This window comes from Delphinus delphis, chromosome X (genome assembly GCF_949987515.2).
Source record: "Delphinus delphis chromosome X, mDelDel1.2, whole genome shotgun sequence".
Classification (NCBI taxonomy): Eukaryota; Metazoa; Chordata; class Mammalia; order Artiodactyla; family Delphinidae; genus Delphinus; species Delphinus delphis.
The window spans coordinates 120,922,300-120,939,396 of NC_082704.1; the positions used below are offsets into that span (position 1 = coordinate 120,922,300).

The following is a 17,097-nucleotide window of genomic DNA, read 5'->3' on the forward strand; positions in this document are numbered from 1 at the left end:
ATGTTACACTCATTAAAAAAAAAATTAAGTGAAAAAAAAAAAGTGACCGAGATGTCTTCAGTGTCTGAAAGGACACATAAACTGTGATACGGCAGCACAGCTGAATATGAACCAGGGTTAAAAGAGATGAACTATGTTAAAAAGCCACGAAGAGATGTAGAGAAACCTTAAATGCATACGACTAGGTGAAAGACGCCAATCCGAGAAGGCTACGTACTGCATGATTCCAGCTATACCATCCTGGAAAAGGCAAGTCCATAGACACGGTAAAAAGAGCAGTGGTTGCCACGGGGTGGGGATGAGGGAGGGGTGCACAGGTGGAGCACAGGGGACTTTCAGGGCAGTGAAAGTACTCTGCATGATGCTACAATGATAGAAACGTGTCATCATACATTTACGTAAACCCACAGAAGGTCCAACACCAGCAGTGAGCCCTAATGTAAACTACGGACTTCGGGTGATGATGTGTCAGTATAGGTTCATCAGCTGTAACACATGTACCCTCTGGAACGGGGTGTGGACAATGGGGGAGGCTGTGCACGTGTGGGACCAGGGGGTGTAGGGGAACTCTCTGTGCCTTCCCCTCCATTTTGCTGCGAACCTAAGACTGTTCGAAAGAGTCTTAATAAAGAAAAATGATAGCAGTGAAAACAAATTTCTCCTCCATCTCCAGCATTGACTAAAAGGGTCATCTTCATGTTACGTAAATATATGCGAACATAAACTGATTACAAACTCCTTAATCTCTAGCGTTACACAATAATGAAACCGAATGAAATTGACAAAGTAAAGCAAACGAAACCCATAAAATCCAAATTCTTGTTCATTTAATGTGATCGAAGCTTCTGCGCTGCTGACACCGAATGGCTGCTTAGAACATACGTGTGGATCTGGCCGCCACGTGTGAGGCATGGCCAACTGCAGGGTGATGTACTTAACTGCGATGCCCCCCAGACTCACCACCCAGGATGCTTCTCTCTTCTCGGAAGAACAAAGTTCACTCAAACAACGGGCACTGAGGTCCTGTGGTATTCACTGGGAAAAACGCAGCGTTTATGTACTTAGCCCATCTCTCTTCTCTCACTACTCGACCAAAGCAGAAGGTACCACTTGGCACCAGGGCAACTGTAAACAGACAAAGGTACTGCACTGAGACCTCATACTGAGTCTTGTGTAAAGTTCGCCATCTTGACAATGCAGGGTGTGGTTCATTAATTTTTAGATGAAATGAAATCTAAAATGAAGACAAAATGACGACAAAAAAAATAAGAAGAAACAATGTGGCAGAAAATCAGCTGCATACCAGAAATTTGTCTGCAGGCCCCCAGATTAGATTCAATGACTTTTGGATCAGTTCTGAACTGCTTTCATATTTCGTCCAAGAATATGTTCAAGTTGGTTCACAGGCAAAGAAGAGGAATAGTAGTTGACACAGACTGTAAATTTAGCTCTGTTATTTAATCACAGTGTGATTGTGAGGAAAAATATTTAATTTCTCTACCATGTTCTCCTCTCTTCAAAGAAGGGTCAGATGGTGTCTATGATCCGTTCTATCTTTAAAACTCTGTTTTAAATACAATAGTTTTTTGGCTGGCGCATCTATATGCTAAGTATAATAAAATTTTAGCTGCTATAAATGATTTTTCAAAAACGGCTTTAGCCCTACACACTAAAACACTGTCACTGTCTAAAATCAAATCACTGTGAAACGAACATTGATATATATTGTGTAAAAATGTCTTTAGTCTTCTCATTCATGGTTGCATGAATATACTTTTTGTACTTTCTTTAGCAGAGCTCAAAACAAAGTTATAGCGCCCCCATTAGTGCAGTCCTAAACTGAATTCATCGGCTGTGTTTCTCATACATTTCCTGTGTGTGCTAAAGGTCCTATAAAAATGATGTAAATTGATATATACCAGGGATCTGCAACACGTTCTCAGTAAATGGTGAGACGGTAAATAAGTTTGTCTTTTCAGGCCACATGGGCAGCTCTCCAACTCTGCCACTGCAGCAAAAAGCAATTATAGACAATATGCACATGAATGACCTTGGATGTGTGTCAGTAAAACAGGCAGTGGACTGAATGTGGCCAGGGGCTGCCATTTGCTGACACCCAGCGTATAGGAGGGACCCACTAAGATAATGTGAACGTAAGAAAACGAAGAATAATTTTCATACTCCTGTAATTGTTTAGATATTGAAACAATGAAACTTCAAAGTTTAACGTATCAGACTTTAAATGGAAATTGTTATACATTGCTTAAGTGATTTAATGTATGGTATCGTGTATGAAAATCAACCTGATACAATGCAAATATATGCTTATTTCTCTCCTATGAATTATGCCTACACTTTGTGTGTTCGAAGCATCTAATGTAAGGTAACTTCCTTTCAAACTCTTCCTTGAAATCAAGTTGAAAAACAGACTCAAAGGATAATTTGATTTCGGTGAACAGTTAATTTTTCAGAGTATTTTCTTTTCTTTAACAAGCAATCTTGGAGGATAAAGATATGACAGGTTTTCTGCAAGGAAAATTTAGTAATTTTTAGAATTTTAATAGTAAAAAGTTCTTCCTTCTCCTTAGAAAGAATATTATCTGCTTTGAGGTAGTAGGTTATTTCTTCTCAAAGGTTTTGCTCTAGTTGGAAAGTCACACACCACCTTAATCTCACGGATAAAAACTTGGGGAGAGCATCGAAGATGGCAGAGTAGAAAGACCCTGAGCTCACCTCCTCTCAGGAGGACACCAAAATCACAACGATCTGCAGAACAAACATCAATGAAAGAAAAAAAAATAAAACTTGGACTTTTTGTCAGTTTCGAACAGGCATCTATGAAGAGAAAGTCCTTATACAAAATGGAAAAAACAGCTTTAGCATCATGTATTAGAACGCTGCCTACTGTCTTAAGTTATTGTAAAAAGGACATTGACATATAGCAGATGAAATATGCCATGCCGTGTCAAATTAAAACCATTTAAAATCCCAGGCTAAGTCAGCATGACCGTTGTGAACTGAATTAAATTTTATTCATGGGTTAAAACTGTTTTTCAGTCAATGTTTTAATAAGTACAATTTCAATCTTATGGTCCATCTAGAACTGTTTAACCAAGGCACACTGAATAATAATATCTTAAAAGAAACTGATCCAAACGGAAATGGTATATGCCAGTACCCCTAATTCAGAAAGAATGGTAGATAAAAATGTTCCTAACCGCTGACCTTGAGGGAAAATTAAATTGGGGTACAATAATAATACCTTTAGGCGGAAAGCCTTTGGAAGTGCAAGGGAACCCCCCATGCCAAACACTGCCCACTATTTTCAATCTCCCTGTTGATATATACGTACGTGCCTACTCTCTTAGGGGTTCATAGAGATTCAGGCAGCCCGGAACAAGACGAGGAAGGAATTAAACATTTACATTTTAGGATCACTGAGAAATTTAAACCCATCTATTCAACTTATTAATATACATTCTTCCTTCAGAGTTTCAGGTTTGGATTTAAATAATCTATTTTTATGCAGAATCAACAATCGAAATACATATTTTTATTTCTGGTAAATGCTGGCCAGATAAGGAATGACGGGGGGAAGCCCAAATGAACTCTGAAAAGAGAAACAGAAAATAGATGCAGCTATTAAACTGGGTCCTGTTTTGTTAAGTAACATCCTGGCGTCTCAGACCTGACTGCAATTTTCAGAAAGCAGAGGTACCTAGGATGAATTTGAGATTCACAGAGACACAAATGATTGTCAGAAGAATGTGAGGCAAAAATTTAAGAATCCCCAGAAGAAACAGATGGGGAATAGAAGGATTTCTGCAGGGTCAGTTCTTAAAGGACAAAGAAGTTTCATCCCCCACCCCCGCCTGCCAAAATCATAGGATGGAATGCCTTAAAAAAAAAAAAAAAATCACATGTAAAGTAAAAGGGCACGTTTGATGTCTGTGCAAAATAAAACTTTTTGGACATTGGAATCAATATGTTCTGGTACAACGTAACTACAAATTATGCTTGTCATAGCGGAGAAATGCTGAGTCTGTCTCATTCTCTGTCTACCATACAGTAGCCTTCCCCGCCCACTTGTGAACCTGTCCTGCATGTTTTTATTAGTAGATCCTACACTCTACTGTAGACTATTTCAACGGCTATGTTTAAAGTGACTTCGGTCTATCTTTACACATTTCTCCTGGTTTGTCCATTTTAGCTGACAGTTTCTTGATTTTATCTAAGGGAGTGTGCACAAATTAAGATTCCCAATAAAGCGACATAAGATTATTGATTTCAAAATAAATCAATTACCGTAGAATGAGCTAGGGCTTCAGCGTCAGAAGATCTGGGTTAAAACGCCAAACTCTACCAGCAGCTAGGCACTTGGCAGCCCTGATGCAGTTAGATTCTTTCTCTCCCTCTCTCTCCCGGGTACATTTATCTGATCCAACTCCCTAGAAGATTTTTTGTTTTGTAAAATGCGGCCGAGATCTGTGAAAGTTCTCAGCCAAGTGAGAAGTCCTGCACGATGACGTCAAGAGAGTGTAACAGAGGTGCCGGAATGCACGGCAGAAGACCAGGCTCTAGATGGACGCTGACATGTAACCAGCTGCGTGCCCCTGAGGAAGCCCTGTAGCCACAGCGGTGCTGTGGAAACGGTGCAGATTTGCAGAGAGGTGAGACGCCCTTCGAATCCCCGTGTGCTGTTGGACATACTTGTTAGCTTTTCCCTCAACGTCCAAATTTGTAAAGAGCAAATGATACATCGGAGTCTCAGGGTTCGGTGGGAATTAAATCACATAAGGTGGTAAAGCACGGACGCCCGTCCCAGGGACTGGCATCTCCTCCGTGAGTGCACGTCCCCTCGAAGGCCCAGGTGGTGACGACACACCTGCCACCTGTGCCAGCAGGGGGCGCCCTCAGCAGGCCTTGCACCTGCCGACCTGGTGTCGCTCATGACTCCCCTCCTGCAGAGGGCTGCCCACCCTGCCCTGAATGCACAGACCGTACCCACCCCTCAAGGCCGAGGTCAAAGTCACCTTCCCAGGAGAGCCCTCACTGTCCGCCAGCCTCAGCCAACTTCCCCTCTGAATTCCCAGAGCGATTACCATGGCCTCACGCCCTCTCTAACCCTGCCACACTACCAAGCACTACGTGCTGCTCCCAAGGTTTTGAGATTCTTATTTAAGTACCGACTTGTGGGCTCTTCATGTTTTAAATTACTCTATTGACCCCTACATTCTACAGTGCCTCACAGTGTCGTAAGTAGCACAGCGCTCAACAAGTAATTTTTGACCTCACTGCTTATGACTCTTCCACGTGTGCATTTAAACTTACCATCTTTAGTTTGCAGCAGGTTGACAAAAACAGAGGTAACTATAGAACATCGCAAAATTTATTTTTCCAGCTTTTATTTTCAAAATACATTTGCTTATGCCTGTCATTTCAACCTTCTACCCTCTCAGCAGTGAAGGACGTTTCAGACAGACTGGATTCCATTTTTTAAGGTGGGATCATCATTCATCAAGAGGTGCTGAAATGGGCTTCCCTGGTGGTGCAGTGGTTAAGAATCCGCCTGCCAATGCAGGGGACTCGGGTTCGAGCCCTGGTCCAGGAAGATCCCACATGCCACGGAGCAACTAAGCCCGCGCGCCACAACTACCGAGCCTGCACTCTAGGGCCCGAGAGCCACAACTGCTGAAGCCCGTGCTCCTAGAGCCCGTGCTCCGCAACAAGAGAAGCCACCGCAATGAGAAGCCCGTGCACCGCAATGAAGAGTAGCCCCTGCTCGCCGCAACTAGAGAAAGCCTGCACAGCAACGAAGACCCAACGCAGCCAAAAATAAAATAAATAACATAAATAAATTTTTTAAAAAAAGAGGTGCTGATCTGACTTGACCAACATTTCACATAAGGGACACTGTTGCCTCTGTTTGTCATCAGTTTTCATTATGATTACTTCTCAATCCAAAAATCACATTAAAGATAAGATTTCTCAATTAAAAAATCAAAATACACAGTTTAATAAAATAATTTTAAGGCAAGACTGTATAATTTATAGATACCTTAGTATTTCTAGAGAAAAATTAACATTTAATTTGCATATTCAGATACCTGTTAACACTGACCTGTTTACTTGGAAGGTTTTGCTGTGCACATCTGTAGACCTAGCAGTTCATATTCACTGAACTCAAAAAATGGGGGGTAGTTTGTTATAGTCATATAGCTGTAGATGCAGCCAACCTGTGTGTGTGTGTGTGTGTGTGTGTGTGTGTGTGTGTTATTTTCCACTGAGGATATTTAGACACTTGACAAAGTAGAGAGTTCTCTATACAATATATTACTGAGTTTGACCACAGCAAATCCCCTGCCCAAGAACTCTTCTGAAGCATATTTTTCTGTCTTTCCAGGTCTTATGTCTAGTTCCCAGTTCAGTACAGGCAAAAAAAGATGGTGATGTTAAAAAAAATGAAACTGACACTTGCAGAAATAATCAGTATGGCTTCCTGGCTGTGGATCACAGTACCAGTCCCATAGCTGTACTCACAGTAACTGCAAGATGATGATTGTTGTGGGAAAGCCCTACCTCAAGACACTGCGTGACGCAAAGACGGGAGATGAAATAAAAGGTAAATCATTTGAAAATTCACCTGGTCTGACCATGTTGGAATACAGAGTTGGAATGACTAATGGCAAAGCCATTTTAATGTTCTTAAAAGTAACAAGCTTTTTTCTGGGCTGGGGAGTGGTGCATTAATTTAGCAAATGCAATAAAACCCCCTGTTTTGCATTTGAACATCTCTTGAGATCAGAGTACAGCAAAATCATTCTCAAAACTTACCCAGATTAATATTCTGCTTTATCACCATGCTAATGAGTATGACTCAAGCAGGTTACAATATGGGATGTGGTCGGACTACAGCATGAAGTTGAAACAGTCCTTATTCACCAACAATATTTTAAATCACTCATTTGAGAAAGGAGGAAATATGGTTCTGCTCCTGGTAAGTCATTAGAATACTGTATCTGACCACTTTTCCACTGACAGATTAGCATATCTTCACTTCACTATGAGAACAAATTCAAAGAGCTTAGACAAAGAGACTGTGACACTATTTTTTTCGACAAGCCAGTACCTTTCTTTTTTTATTTAGTTTTATTTTTTTTTAATTTTTTTGCGGTACGCGGGCCTCTCACTGCTGTGGCCTCTCCCGTTGCGGAGCACAGGCTCCGGACGTGCAGGCTCAGCGGCCATGGCTCACGGGCCCAGCCGCTCCGCGGCATGTGGGATCCTCCCGGACCGGGGCACGAACCCGCGTCCCCTGCATCGGCAGGTGGACTCTCAACCGCCAGTACCTTTCTTATCTCCAAATGTGAGGGGCTGAGTATAACACATTCGAAACACCCTGATTTAGATGGGATGGAAGAATTTAATATATTTTAGAGGAGAGTATCATACCCAAAGTGGTTTAAAAGATGACAATTTTTTCACTTAAAGTGCAGGAACCATTTATTCAAAACAATGTTCATATATAGAACACATGGCTTACCCAATGGAACTGGATGAAACAAACTCTTCTTATACCACTAAGCACAGCTACATATGGATTTAGTAGTTTTTCAGTAGTTTTTAGGGTTCATAACAATTTATATGAGAGAATGTGTTCTGAGTTCTGAACAACCACTTACAAAGGGACTGCTGGAACTTTTCTAATGTAATAAACATCACCATGACAATATACAATGTTGCTTAATATTTGGGGCAGCCTTTATTTACCTTCAGTGATGATACAACTTGCAAAACCATGTGGTATTAAAGAGAAGGAGTCTGATTGTCTTCAATGAAACCCTTATGAAACTGGGAAGGTTTGCCTAATGTGTTTGACCCTTAAGGAGTTACTTACGGGAAATAAGGAAAATGGTTAATAGGTGCTTCCACATATGTGACAGGAATATTGCAGAGCTGGAAAATGACAAAGATGTGCATTTGTCTTGCAGGGGCCACAAAAGACTTACTTAAGTGAAAATCTAGGTCAAAATGCACTTTGGAACCCTGCTCTCCTCTGGGTATTGAAATAGAGATTATTGCTTTTATATCTCAGGACCCTGCCAGGCATGGTGTGAGTATCAGGGATGGGGCAGGTGACACCAGATTGGAAGACAGTTAGAAATTAAACCTGCCCAGTTGTTAAAGGTGAGCTGCTCAAAACCCCAATCCAACAAAGGGAAGACACACCCACTGGGAAGAAGAGAGCCAGACAGGTGTACAAGAAAAGGCAAGAGAAGTTATCCGGAAGGACAGTAGATCGGCCTCAGGTTAAAAACGCAGGCTTTGGAATAGGTCAATCTTGAGGGTACGGTCAGACTCTGCCACTTCATAGGTATGCAACCTGCACCAAGTTTTTAAACTCCTGACTCTGAGTTTCTTCTTACGTAAAGTGGGAATAACACTTCACATCTGATACAGCTGTTGTAGAGCTCAAGGGCATGAGGTGTGCTAAGGGTCTGGTGCACCACAGTGACTCATATTAGTGCACCAAGCAATAGGACTTGACGGAGAGGCACTCAGGTCTCATGGGTCACTAGACCCACGCACACCAGACGAGGAGATGTAGCGGGACAGGGGGCAGTCAGGCAGCTCTGTAAGCTGACAGCAGTGCCTCAGAGAATTCGGCTTGGAACCCACACCGGTACCAGCACCGCCACCAAGGTGGCCTCCAAGATCGCTCCAGGAAAACAAATTCAAAACCAAAGGCACGCGAGCTACACAAATGCACCTTTCCGAGAGGTCCGCTGTTCCTTCCCTTCCAATCACCCCCAAGCCCTTACCAGGGAGAGAGACACTGGGAAGATGCTCACTGGGTGGCTCATCCTCAAAGCAAGGTCTGGGAGATTTCCAGCTTCTGGACGTTTAGGGTTCCAGAAAGGACAGTGAGCTCACAGAGCATGGATCTGCTGACCAGAACCAGAAAAGGCAGCCAGCATGTCACAAGAGAAGGGCAAACTGGAATCTGGTTACTGCATCGTTTGTGCAAAACCAAGGTTAGACTAGTAGATGGGGGCTTGATGCCAGGTACCACAGTGCTCCTGCAGCTAGAAGGGGATTGCATTTAGAGGATTAACTGACCCAAGCAAGGGACACAGAACATGGCAAAAGAGCAGAAAACTGGCTCCACCAACAAGGTAGATACCCAAGCGTAAAGGGCACATTGCCCGTCAGTGTACCGAATGTACCAAGTGTGCCCTTCAAGACCATTAACACATCTGGCTCTAGTTTAGTTCTCAAAACTGCTGCAAGGTGTGAAATTGCTTCTGTCCTTCTCAACGGTTGCGTTGGCGTCTAAAATGACACGGTAAAGGTAAACCTCTGTGAAACGGGACAGAGAAGCTTTGAAAGATTTGGTGTTCTAATGACTAACTTCAACATCTCATGTATAAACATGTGTTGTGTTTTAACTACCTGACCTCCCAACTGAGATTTATGTGTCTCCCTCTTTCATTTTCCCTTTATTCATAGTGCTCTCCCAACTCCTAACTGTAGCTGGTTTGATATCTAACCCGTGATTGTAAAGGACACACACCACTTGGCCAATAAAGATGGTGCTAATTGGATGGGGGCTTCCATCTGGATTCGTTACTTAACCCTTAGCCAACAGTTGCTTTCCTCCCAAAACTTTCTTTCCCACTCAAGAAATTAAAACCCCATTGTGACATCAAAAATCAGGTGAAGGCTCAGCTCTTTTCAGATCTGCTGCCATCGTTTCAGGCCTGCATTCTTCTTGCTCCATTCTGCAAAACAGCGGGATTTAGCTCCCTTCTAAAAGGTGAGAATAAGGCACACCATGAGACTTCCAGACACTTCATTCTCTTTGCCTTTTCCGTAACGTTGGACAGGAGTTTCCCCACGTAAGTCAAAGGAGCTGTAGCAATTAGGCACAACAGCATCTCCTCCACATACCGTTTTATCGAACGACTTCCTGAACGGTGCAGCATTCAGAGTTGTAACTACCACATGGCCCACGGTCAGCCCACACTGATCTACACCGGCCCTTGCAGATCATCTATCTTTTTGCTCAAAGTAATCCACATAGGAACAGCAGGACTCAGTCCAGAGTTTTATGTTTTTAAATACGATATATCCAGAAGAGCGGTGACCACAGTTAAGTAGCCACAACACGGGCAGTGCACTGCTTTGTTCTGTTAGCGGATCAAGTTAATGCTGTTTCTCTCCGTACACGGTACACAGGGAAAGCGTTAATCCACTTCAGGGCAGTTCACAAAAACCGGCGACGGGAAAGCAATGTAAAGCCAACTCTTCTGCAAATGTTTATCTGCGTACCTACGCGTGCCTACATGTAGGGAATCCACACTGCTGCATACAGTGTCTCAGGTCCAGCTAGTTAACTAACTGTAGATCGTTAACTAGCTATCTTCTCATCAGTCAGGACTCAACAGCATGAAAATGCTTCCACTTTTTAATTATTCATGTTCTGAGTGCCTAGTTTAGCCACGAAATTGGCTAATGGCTGAAACTGCTGTACCAACTTAGTGCTGGCTTAGCAGTCAAAGGGGAAGGAGCTACGAGAAGTCCTAGGGGCTGAATTTATACCAGTGTAAATAAATAAACCGTGGATGAAGTCCTCCCTTCACAAGCTGCACTTGAGTACCCCCAGCCATCACCCAATCACTGCTCTCAGCAGGAACTGGATCCCTGCCTGAATCAGTACTTGACATCTACAAACCATGATGCAATTATATTTTGTTTGGCTTTCACAGAAAATAAATCCCAAATCCTTCCGGCCCATTTACTTGAAAGGGGGACCTTTGTAAGATTTTCTCTATTGGAGCAAAGCTGTCTGTTAGGTGTCCCTGGTTCACACAGACACACGATACGGATCACCTGGTGAAAATGCACCTACAAGTCGTTAACACCAGTGGATTCTCCCTCCAGACGACGCTCTGTGTGGCTCCCAGGCCGCTCATCGTCAGTCACTTAACCAGACAGGACAATGCTGTGCAACTCCACGGCTGCAGGCAAACCAGTTCTTCCGCAGGAACGTGTTGGTTTAGCGACTCGCGCTGAGCCATGAAGCTCAGGGGCCTGGCAACCACTTTTCTCCATGCCTCGGCGCCGCAATTCCACACGGCTGGGCCCACCTCAACTTCTGTCAACTCATTCACAATCCTCAAATACATACAGTACCTGCCCAAAGAGGAAAACTGTTAGGGTGAGGACTCTGTGTGTAAGTTTCACTTTAACGTACTTCACACATGAAAAGGAAGCCGAGTCTGTTTTGCTTGTAAATCTGAAGAAGCAATAGAGAACACAAGTTGAGACACATTTCAGTGTTTAAAGGGGAACCAATTGGAATCGTGATATAGTAGTACTTCCACTAATTCTCCACATTTACCACTGAGGATAAAAAAAAAATACACTGCGCTTAGAAAGTTCTACTAGACAATCATCTCTAAAGTCTGGGGAAGACACAGTTACCTAGGAATAAAAGAAACTGTTTTGTTGCTAGTTAACAACTGAAAACTAATCCACGCAACACTGTGTCAGGTTTCACTTCCCAGTTACTCTGTATCAGGGTTTCTCAACATCGGCAGTACTGACACTCTGACCCTAACCATCCTCTGTCACGAGGAAGCACCCTGTGTGCACACGGTGGGCTGCTTAGCAGTCCCCCTGGCCTCTGCTCGCTGGACGCCATAATCACTGCCCACTCGGGTTATGACCATCGAGAATGTCTCCAGACACTGCCAAGTGTTGCTTGGAGGGCAGAATCAAGACGCGCTGAGGACCACTGGCTTACGGGAATAAGTAAACGGGAATGTCAGCGTTGGAGGCCTATCGGTTAGACGGTTAATTAGTTCGCAATTCAGGAATTTGTTCGACATTTACGGAGCACAGTGCCAAGCGCTGTGCAAAGTACAGAGGATCTAACAGTGAATAAGACGTCTCTCCTTGAAAGGCATACCGTTTACAGGGAGGGGAACAATAGACCAACGGTGAGAACCTGAGCTGCCTCCGCAGAAGGGCTGGGCTGGCACCTGAGCTCTGAGGCGCCTCAGGATACGCACGGGGCCACCCCGGGCTCTTAAATTGGAGATGCTGTAAGTGGCCTGAGCTGTATCCCAGGAAGTGTTGCCGGTCTCTGCCGGTACAGTGGGTTGGCAGAGAACAAGTCTGGGGCCCCAGCAGAGCTATCAGCCTGTAACTATATCCCGGGAAATGGAGAGAAGGGAGACAGGTCGGCAGAAAATGCTGTGACACAGTGAAGGATAATGGATGGGTGTGTGCTGGGGTGGGGCTCGCTGAGGGGAAGAAAGAATCCAGCAAGAATGGGTCTTCCTGTCCCGGTTCTGGCACGGCTAGATGGTGACCTTGGATAACCCTGGAGAAAATGGCGTCTGAACGAGGACTGCTGACGTGAGTTGATGTCTTAGCGGTCAGCTTTCTCCAGACAAAACCCAAAAACAAAAACCCAAACAGTATTTTCAACATTTATAAAAGTAATGTTTGAACCACTCAAATGACTTCGATATTCTAACAAAAAATGTCTCCAAGAAGTAATTTTTTGTAAATCAAATAAATTAAACTTATAAGCTTATGAAGTCTCTGGTTTGCAATCATTCCAACATTTTTTATGAGCTTGGTGAAATACGTTTATACCTTTCATCTCAAATGTATATTTTATATTGGAATTATAGAGCCAATATGTTCAGGTTTTTATTGGGCACTGTTCTCTTAAGCACTGCCCTGATTTACTCCCCAAATTAGCACAAAATGGGTTTGAATCCTGTGGGCTCCTCTAATGCCTCTCTGTATTTGGTGTCCAGCTTTCCCAGGTAAGGACACCCTTTACCGGGGAAAGTGGGATTCTGCTAACTAGGGTAATTTACTTACCTTCCTAAGCGTCCTCCTAGGGTGTCTCCTCAGCAAGCAGGCGTGTAATGTGAGACCTGGGGCACAGATGTACAGAGCTCCTTTTCTCCAAGACTTCTTCTCAGTCCCTCGTCTCGTTGGAGACAGACAGCATGTTGTCCGCGTTTTGTGGTCTCACAACCCGCACCCCTTATCCAGGCTGCAGATTGCCTAATCACCTACTCTAGTCTGAGATTACAACACCCCAGTCCAGCTCCATCACCAGGATGCTCCAACTCACGTGTTCAGTGTGTCATTTTATTCTCAGTTCTTCACAGACTCACTCTGTTGGAGGAACCAACACTCTTAGGATCATCTAAGTGGTCAGTGATTGGATGTTGTGTCTCTCTCAAGGCTGTGTTTTGATCCACTTCACAACACAAACGTGAGGCAAAAGGCCTCTGTGGAGAACAGTATGGAGGTTCCTTAAAAAACTACACATAGAACTACCATACGACCCAGCAATCCCACTGCTGGGCATATACCCTGAGAAAACCAGAATTCAAAAAGAGTCATGTACCAAAATGTTCACTGCAGCTCTATTTACAGTAGCCCGGAGATGAAAACAACCTAAGTGCCCATCCTCGGATGAATGGATAAAGAAGATGTGGCACACATATACAATGGAATATTACTCAGCCATAAAAAGAAACGAAATTGAGCTATTTGTAATGAGGTGGATAGACCTAGAGTCTGTCATACAGAGTGAAGTAAGTCAGAAAGAGAGAGACAAATATCGTATGCTAACACACATATATGGAATTTAAGAAAAACAAAAATGTCATGAAGAACCTAGGGGTAAGACAGGAATAAAGACACAGACCTACTAGAGAATGGACTTGAGGATATGGGGAGGGGGAAGGGTAAGCTGTGACAAAGCGAGAGAGAGGCATGGACATATATACACTACCAAACGTAAGGTAGATAGCTAGTGGGAAGCAGCCGCATAGCACAGGGAGATCAGCTCGGTGCTTTGTGACCGCCTGGAGGGGTGGGATAGGGATGGTGGGAGGGAGGGAGATGCAAGAGGGAAGAGATATGGGAATATATGTATATATATAACTGATTCATTTTGTTGTAAAGCAGAAACTAACACACCATTGTAAAGCAATTATACTCCAATAAAGATGTTAAAAAAAAAAAAAGGCAAGGTCTTCGAATAGTGAATTTCATTAGACACAGAATGTGTGTGAAGTGCTGAGTAATCGAAAATGCTACTCTCTGGAGGCTTCTGTCCATAAGCTGCTGAAACAGAATTTCCAGTTTACATATGCACGGATTGTTTAACAATACACCCAGTTGCAACCATAAGTATGAGGTTATTTAACTGTATTTTTAAATGCTATATTTCAGAAAAAAAGGAAAAATTCTACCTTTTATAAAATTTGTTTCCACAAATAAGCCACTTCCCAAACATCTCATTCTGAGAAAAAAATCTGACCATACACTAGTACCTTTGTGAATATCACATGATACTCAGAGGTTTCTGTCTTAGGTAACGAATACGGACTTGTTCCCCCAAGTGAGATCACAAAGAGAAAGAGAAGACTGTATAGAGGATGGGGAAGATAGTGGATTCAGTCTGGGGCATGCTGAGTTTCATAAGAATTACAGTAAACCCATAAGTTATCCTTTACATCTCTAAAATATCCATTCCTTCCTTCCAGGCAAAGATAGTAAAATGAAGTCATGTGATAAATTACCCATATTCCAACGACATATGTCAAAAAAGGTGAAACTGATCACCTCCCAAATTGATCAAAATCTACACCACAAACTTTCAGAAAGTACTAGACAAGGAAAAATACTAGTCCTGATAGAACAGAACAGGACTGACTTCTAATTATTTGCCTATTCCCATCCCTCTGAGAACATACTTGAGAGTCAGCAAGTTCTTGAGAATTCTTAATAACACTCCTGCATTTGGAAAACTGCATAGAAAACACTCTGGGGGGTGGGGGTGGGGGTGGGGGAAAGGTGAAATGAAAGGAAGAAGCAGGTGAGTCTGACTTCTGTGCAGAAGGGAAGACTCCAAGGGCCACATCTTGACGGGTACCAAGTGTCTTGTGCGAGAAAGAGAAAGAGAAAAGGGCATAAATCCATTCTGGAAGAAAATATAAGAGAAGTTTAAAACTCCCCCAAAAGTTTATGTTAGCTCTTTGAAAACCCTTTTAAGAACACGACTTCCAATTGCTAATAAAAGCTTAGAGGTAAGATGATACAAGTACTGAATTGAGATAAAAAAGAAAGACTGCAGAACCAAGGGAACAAAGGCGTCATGATTTACAGAATCAATGAATAAAGGAATCATCAGAAAACAAGATAGGGTGGACCATAAACTGGATTTAAAGGAAAGTTTTAAAGGAAAGCCATCAGAGAACCACAATGAATGAGCTGAAAAGGACAATGTGATTGAAGTAAAATCTGAAAGAGAGATGACGACCACCAAGAAGGATTAAGATGGGGCTTCCCTGGTGGCGCAGTGGTTGAGAGTCCGCCTGCCGATGCAGGGGACGCGGGTTCGTGCCCCAGTCCGGGAGGATCCCACATGCCGCGGAGCGCCTGGGCCCGTGAGCCATGGCCGCTGAGCCTGCGCGTCCGGAGCCTGTGCTCCGCAACGGGAGAGGCCACAACAGTGAGAGGCCCGCATATCGGAAAAAAAAAAAAAAAAAAAGAAGGATTACGATGATCGAATGAAAAGATTAAGGACTGCCCCCAAATAAAGTAGGATTTTGAAACACATGAATTTGTGGATACGTACATATTATAGTTGAAATATTTTAAAACCTTTACAAGAAGAACAAGTGTCACTTTTACAAGCTGATTTCCTTGAGGAGGGAGGAGAAGAATGGGAGAATGTCAGTGTAACTTTTTTTTTCATAGCACATCAGAACATTGCAATATAACATCAGGTTTCAGTATTAAGTCTCTTGGTTGTTCATCACACGCGTGTATCTTTTTTTAAAATCTGAAGCAAATATGGTGAAAATGATTTAAAAAATATGTGAAATCAAGGCATTTACATTGTTTAATACATTAAACTGTGAAATGGATGATTATGAAAAAAATAATTTTCTCCTGAAATAATATAAAAGGAAACACGCAAATCCAAAGAAAAGTTTGGGGAGAGATTAGGTAAGACTTAACGGCACTGGGATACATTCCAAAGCTTTTGCTTTAAGGATAAAAAGCCATTCAGGTGTTTAGACAGAAAAGAGAGACACCTTCACTGGAGGAGGAGAAAGTCAGGTTAGGCTCAGACTTCAAAGTCAGAAGACAACAGCGAGGTATCTATAGTTTTCAGCGGGGAAATGTGTCACCCAGTAATTTTTTACTCCGAGGGTATTAAAAGGAATATAAGAGTAGCAGGCACCCTGAAGTACCAGAGAACCACACCCTCCCTCTCTACAGCCTCCATGTCAACCAAAACCTGTGTCTGGAGAGGGCAGGACACGCAGCTTCTCTGGAACAAAAGCACCCTGATGTGCAGAGCAAAGGACAGCCGCGGGTAACACCCTCTCAGTTGAATCCTGGGACCACACTTAGAAACAAATGTTTCCATTTCCCACCATGTTTCCCACCCAGCACAGGTGTTTGACAGCTCAAGCTGCAGCGGCAACAACACAAAGCAGAATAAAACAGCAACGAACAACACAACACTAAAGATAGGGTCCCTCCACTCAGGCTGAAGGACATGCGCTACCTCATGCAATCCTCAGAAGCCTCGGAGGGAAGCACCATTTCACACACAGATGAGCTAACTGGGGAGAGAAACTTCCTATGTGGCTCAAGGTCACATAGAAAATTAGTGGCAAAACCTAACTTTGGATCTAGGTCTCAGTGCAAACCCGTAACTACTACAGTACCGAACATGAAAAACCACACGATGCTCTCAGAATTGCTGAATTTCAGACTTCAGGAAATAAGGAGAGAAAGATTTTTCAAGAGTTATTTTCAACACCTTGGAATTACATACCATACACAGGTATGGATAATCACACAGGGAACAAGTGTAAGGTGTTGGGAAAATCCACAGCTGAGCTGAGTCTCTCAAAAGTTGACCCTTTCTTGTTACTTAATACTCCACGTGTTCTCATTTGTAACATTTCTCACTGTAGATAATGTACATTAGCTGCCGTTCACATTCAATTTACCAGAAATACATTTGAAAATAAG

General features: G+C 43.0%; 1 non-coding gene across 1 annotated transcript; it reads right to left on the bottom strand.

The window, feature by feature from the left end:
* Positions 1 to 15,803: 15,803 nt before the first annotated feature.
* Positions 15,804 to 15,873, bottom strand: LOC132419070 (small nucleolar RNA SNORD82). Its single transcript, XR_009518086.1, has one exon. It is a non-coding gene; the product is annotated as a small nucleolar RNA SNORD82 (small nucleolar RNA).
* Between the last annotated feature and the right edge of the window lie 1,224 nt (positions 15,874 to 17,097).